The sequence below is a fragment of the Lycium ferocissimum genome, chromosome 10 (genome assembly GCF_029784015.1).
Source record: "Lycium ferocissimum isolate CSIRO_LF1 chromosome 10, AGI_CSIRO_Lferr_CH_V1, whole genome shotgun sequence".
Lineage (NCBI taxonomy): Eukaryota > Viridiplantae > Streptophyta > Magnoliopsida > Solanales > Solanaceae > Lycium > Lycium ferocissimum.
Genome location: NC_081351.1, coordinates 63,786,279 through 63,792,022, shown reverse-complemented (window position 1 = coordinate 63,792,022; position 5,744 = coordinate 63,786,279). Strand labels below are relative to the sequence as shown.

The following is a 5,744-nucleotide window of genomic DNA, read 5'->3' as shown; positions in this document are numbered from 1 at the left end:
ATGCGGACTTTTCCGACACTAGATATATATATATATATATATACATATATATATTAGAAAGAGAATGTGCGTGCTTGGCACGGTCCCAACACAGCATACGTACGAAGATAAAGTACGACTTTTATCAAATGGCAGCATATAGAAAGATCAATTAAAAAGCTGACATGATGAATAATCTTAAAATTAGTACGTCCAAAGGTGACTCAATTTGAATGTACATATAGATACATTAACAAGTTTTTTTAATTACAAAGTAACATTATAACCATCATGAATCAAAGTTCATAAATTAATATTCCAATAATTTCATATTCCATCATGATTAATTGGCAGAAAACAAAGGTTTACTCCTGTAAATCTTTGGTCAACAGTAAAAAGAAATACCTTAGGTCATCCAGATTTACCTATATATAGTCTTCACGCTGTTAAAAGTGACTCCCCAATTTAAAACACTATGGAGTATATAGCATAGGTCCAACAATGTATGCTTTTAGAAAGGGAATAGTTATTTTACTACAAACATAGCAAAACCAAGAATCAAGAACTCAAAAGTTTTAGAATTCTTCAACGTATGAAGATATGTCCCGGTCTTGAACTACTACATGGAACCTTTAGCTTCAAATCGGCTATCAATCTCGTACTTTGGCCGCTCCATCTCAGTGTCACCAAAATACATGATCATCTCTTCCATGTGTTTTCAGTGCTCTTTTTTCTTCATCCACTATCAGATCATTCTTGTGATCCTTCTGGAGAGAGGGATCACTGAAGCAAGACTCATTCATTGATATCATACATCTGCATGAATGATGATATTATACTCGAAGTCAAACCAATTTCGAGCAATAGAACGGTTTTCACAAAGCTCCATGATTTTCACATAGTGATATAGGGAGTTATGGTACTAAAGCCAATACCTTCAACTTATTTCTGGCACACCATCCGCTGCAAGGACAAATTGATAACTGCATTTCCTTGTATTCATTCAAAGGTCAAGAATATGATAAATTCAACAGCTATGAGGCAATCTCAATGAAGAAGCCGAGCAGGAGTTAATTTACAGAAGCTCATTCTCAAAAAGTTAATCGACAGAAGCTACTGTTTCAGAATCCTCTTTGAATGTAAGATTTTAAAAAATTTAGCCAACCTGGTAGAGATTTCCTTCGTCGTATCACCTGGCGTACACAGTTCCAATAAATGGTACTGCACCATAAGAACATGTCGATATAAAAACCACAGTATAGAAGATAGTTGTCGTTGAAATGATCGAGGGGGAGATAAAAATTAAGTGTCTATGGTACCCCCCAGAGCCACTCCAGAAAGAAAAAAAAACTATAATTTCTGCATTCCTGAATTATTGACAATGAAATTTAAAATGAAATGTCAAATGCCTTGAAATGACTTGCTCCACTTAATTTCTGAACTTACAAATTTAAAGAATATTATCTGCTTTGTTTTTCGTGAAACATAATTTTTCTTTGGAAAGAATGTAAAGGACCGGATCAAGTCTTATTAATCTGCAAAGGTGAAATAAGGAAATGATTCAACCATATATAAAGAAGTCATCAAGTTGTGACTTAAAAGAGGTAATTCTATTATTTTCAATGCATGTTGCCTCTTCAAACTCTCGACGAAAGCATAAATAAAGTATGAGATCCAAAAGTTTGTTTGGACTTCCTTAAAACAATTCTTTGTGGAAGTTAAAGGATTAAAAAAAGGAAATTCAGAGAGAAGCTGCCCAAAATTTCTCAACTAAGCACACGGGCAGGATGTTAAAACAGATACTCGCGGAAAAAACTGAAGCTTTATACCCCTATATATAGAGGGGGAAGAGCGTGACTCACCTTTGTGCACGCGTTGGTGGTTCTTGTTTTTACAAAATGGTAGGTGGAGAAAGATCTTAAATTAGCAATGAAGCAACCTATTTGGAAACAACAATAGAACTACTGATTTGCTCAACTTAGGAAGATAGCAGGAAAACAAGTAAAATTCCGGTGAAGGGGGGGGGGGGGGGGTCACAACTCGACCGAAATCAACAACAAAGCTACAACCCCGGATGTTAATAGTCAAAAAAAGAAAGAGAGAATGGGAAGGAACAAAACTACAGCAGCACCTGTATTCCAAAAGCTAAAATGAAGAAAAGGCACCAATGACTATATCATACAGTATATCAAATCAAACAGGTGAAAACGATTACCTCATTTTTAATAACCTAGGTGAAAATGATCACCTCATTGTCTGTTGTAATTTGTCAAGAGCTAGCTTATCCTTCAATTTTGTTGAAGCACCATAGCTCCTATGTATTAACAAAGTAAATCTTGTCAATCATAAGGAAACCAAATCAAACTTAGCTATCTCTATATGAAGAGGATTAAATGAAATTCTAATTTTCATATCTCAGATGAATGGAAGACAACATGACATTGCTTAGGCCAGATCCGTATATATTCTATGCCTTAGTAAAATTATCATGAACAACAACTTCTAAGATTACAGCCAATCGGTGGTGATTTTCCCAGGAATAGAGGAGTGCGATTGTTATGTTTTCTCCTAGGTATGACAAATAAGACAACACATGTCCCAAATGAGTATTTCCAAAAAAAATCTTTTAATGAGGACATATCAAATACACAAGAGCATCTAGTCCTTCAAAATTAAGTAGCTCTGTTCCTATTACATCGCACACTTTTCAAAAAATTTACATTGAAAATTCTTGTTGAAGAATTCATAGTTGAAAATAGATCGTGGATTCTAGTAGGAGTAGTTTAGATGTTAGCATCATCAATTTACCATCTCCACAAGACTACACAGAAATGTTAGTTTGGGAACAAAATGCCAAGTCATTCTTTTCCTTTTTAGGATTTCATTTTATCAATAAATTCGAATATGCCAAGTCATTCACACCCTTGACATGGACATCAAATTTCTATGTTAAACATAGGCCACACGACAGGTAATATTGACTATTCAAGTATGCCACAACATTCTAATTTAGATTTTTCAAAATAACTTAAAGAAAAGCTAACTTGAAATGTTACCAGACATCAGTTGTTCTGATGGTGGCATACAGGACCACCTTCTACTGTGAGCAGGAATACTTATGGACAGTTAAGATACAATCTTCCTGTACATCAAAACACATCGCATTTCTACATTTTTTAACATCAGAAATTACCATATGCCTATAAGTACTAAAACCATATCAGCTTCAATTTCTTCAGAAGGAACCAGTTATTTGCGAACACAATTATTTTGAAGTTAAAGCTTCACTCTTCTTTTAAGTTGAATTCTGTTGAGTCATTTATCTGCGGGTCTTAGTTTGACCTCATATTTTGATAACTTTGATAATAACAGAAGTAGGTCTTTAAAACTGTTCGAGTAGTGTGAAGACTAATAAATAGGAGGAGAAGAATTTTCATTTCAAGGAACAAAAAAAAAAAAAAAAGAAACAGCTGGCATGGAATCAAGTTACCAAAAGGTTCATAGACATCACATGTCATATCAATCGCTTTTCCTTATCCCCCTTGCACTGTAATTTGGTAACTAAAATATGCCTAGTTTCTCCCTGTTTTTTGTGTTGTGAAATTCATGAGAAAAATTACTTAGCCGGAAGAGAGATGAAAAGTGAAATCAGTCTAATGAGACACTTAAATAGAAAGTTAAGTAGCAACATCTTCAAGTAAGAGATGCATTAACAACAAACAAATTGTTAAAGATGAGGGAGATGAGTTGTTATTCCTACAGTTCAAAAGAAATGCTCAAGCTAGGCTACATTTTCTTTAAACCGTGGTGTTGGGATCATTGCGCACACCTCAACTAATGCCATCAGTGCCTGCTACCTCTCTGGTTCTTTTTACCTAGTATTTGTTTGCCTCCGCTGGAAATCGAAGCAAGACTATGTTCTTCATAAATAAATTCAATTTCGAGACTAAAGAAACACTTAATAACTTAGACGTGCACAATATTATCAACTTGTTAATAACTTAGACGTGCACAATATTATCAACTTGTCTTTATTTCCAAATGAAGCTGTGAATCTCAACATTACTAAAGTGTTAATACCTTCCAGTTATAACTCCGCCTGTGTGAGCTCGCTCACATTGCCGGTCCCAAGCCCGGATAAAGGAGGAGGGTTGCCGAGGGTCAATCGGAAACAGCTAGGGTGAGCACCTTCATTGTGGGATTACACTGGGTTTGATATGATGATGACCTTCCAGTTATGACGACATTGCGCAGGCCAGCTTGAGCACCTTCAATCAAAGTCAAATTGAAGCCTATCATAGTCCCAATGATGACTCCTCCAAGCCATCTATACTTTACCAACTCATTCATCTGGTGGCTAGTTTGATTTGTACATTTACAATCAGAATATGCCGTTACATATTAGTAATATTATATTGAATTTCATCAATTTGTTATACTATCACAACTTCAATTAGATCCTAAAGAGCATAAATTTGCTAATCTGACATCCGAAACCCATCAAACATGACAACACTGGTGCTCATCATCGTGATGGTGTATCTTCCATTTAATGCCAACTGAAATCAGACAAAGAGTCCTACACCTTTGTTCCAAAGGACAATTCCAAGTCTGTGAGGGCAACATTTGTTCTATTAGTTGGTTACTCATGTATACTCAACACAGAATTATTTAATGAGACCCCTAGATCACGTCGTTATGACAATTAACATAATTCCTGAAAGAGTAATTTCAAGCTATTGTTTTACATGCATTACTTTGTTAATGGCATCTTTCCTGCTATTGGCAATCACAAGAGCTAATTTCTTTGCAGCGGCTACCTTACAATTCGATGTCTCCTAGAATTTCAAATTAAAAGTTGTTCAGTCTCGCTTCGGCATACTATCAAACAATATAGGTGCATCAGTTCTCCTCATGTTAGAAGTACAGAAATTCAACCCAAAAGAATCGCCCATTGACGAAGAAGGAAAGAAAACGTTAAAAAAAAAAAAAACAATCAGAGACACTGAGGCGGCATATGGGTGTTCGTAAGACCAGAGGAAGAATAAAAGTAACAGAAGAAACAAAAGAAGACAAACGTTGCTGGAAAACCTCTTTTCATTGGAACACTCTTCTCTGTTTGAGATTGACATCTCTAGACAACAGGCACCGAAGAGAGCGCTCGAAATATGTGTTTGCCATTTATAGATGTGAAGTATTACCTGTTACTAAATTTTGATTCCTCGGAATTTCTCTATTTCGGACGAACTCTGTAGAAATTAGTTTGTTACTCTGGACAATCGAAGAGGAATCTAGAGGGGAAACACCATAAGTGAGAACATCAAAAACCATTTTTCTCCCCTGAACTCACTATGAGAACAGAAGAGAGAGAGAGAAGGTGAGAAACTGAAGACAAAAACACTTATTTACACGTGTCATGCAGTACAGGAAAAATTTTACAATGGGTGAGGCATAAATATGATAATGTGTAAGGGAGTATTTTATTACAATTATATTGTAGGCTCCAACACTTTGTGCTCTTCCTTCTCCTCTTTTCTTCTTCCACGTTTTTTGTCATTTCTCTCTCCTCTTTCCTATTTTTTCTCATTTTCTTTTTTTTCATCAATTTTAAAACAAATTCTATTATACTCAAATCAATTTTTTTAAAGATATTTTTCCATTTTATTATTTAGCTTTTCAATTTTTCTTAAAAAATCAGTTAAACTCTGTATAAGTTTAAAAGAAAATAATTGACACTCCCAAAAAAAATGTAAAAATTGATAACC

At 35.0% G+C, this 5,744-nt stretch overlaps 1 long non-coding RNA gene across 10 annotated transcripts; it reads right to left on the bottom strand.

The window, feature by feature from the left end:
* Window positions 1-225: 225 nt before the first annotated feature.
* On the bottom strand, window positions 226-5,300 carry LOC132034479 (uncharacterized). 10 transcript variants are annotated; one of them, XR_009409117.1, is made up of 6 exons: window positions 5,181-5,300; window positions 4,737-4,817; window positions 4,208-4,590; window positions 2,195-2,293; window positions 915-2,041; window positions 226-795 (listed from the first exon to the last, which is right to left on the bottom strand). It is a non-coding gene; the product is annotated as an uncharacterized LOC132034479 (long non-coding RNA). The 10 variants fall into 10 exon arrangements; XR_009409119.1 differs by having other exon boundaries at window positions 4,800-4,817; XR_009409122.1 differs by lacking the exon at window positions 4,737-4,817 and having other exon boundaries at window positions 915-1,200; window positions 1,842-1,918.
* Between the last annotated feature and the right edge of the window lie 444 nt (window positions 5,301-5,744).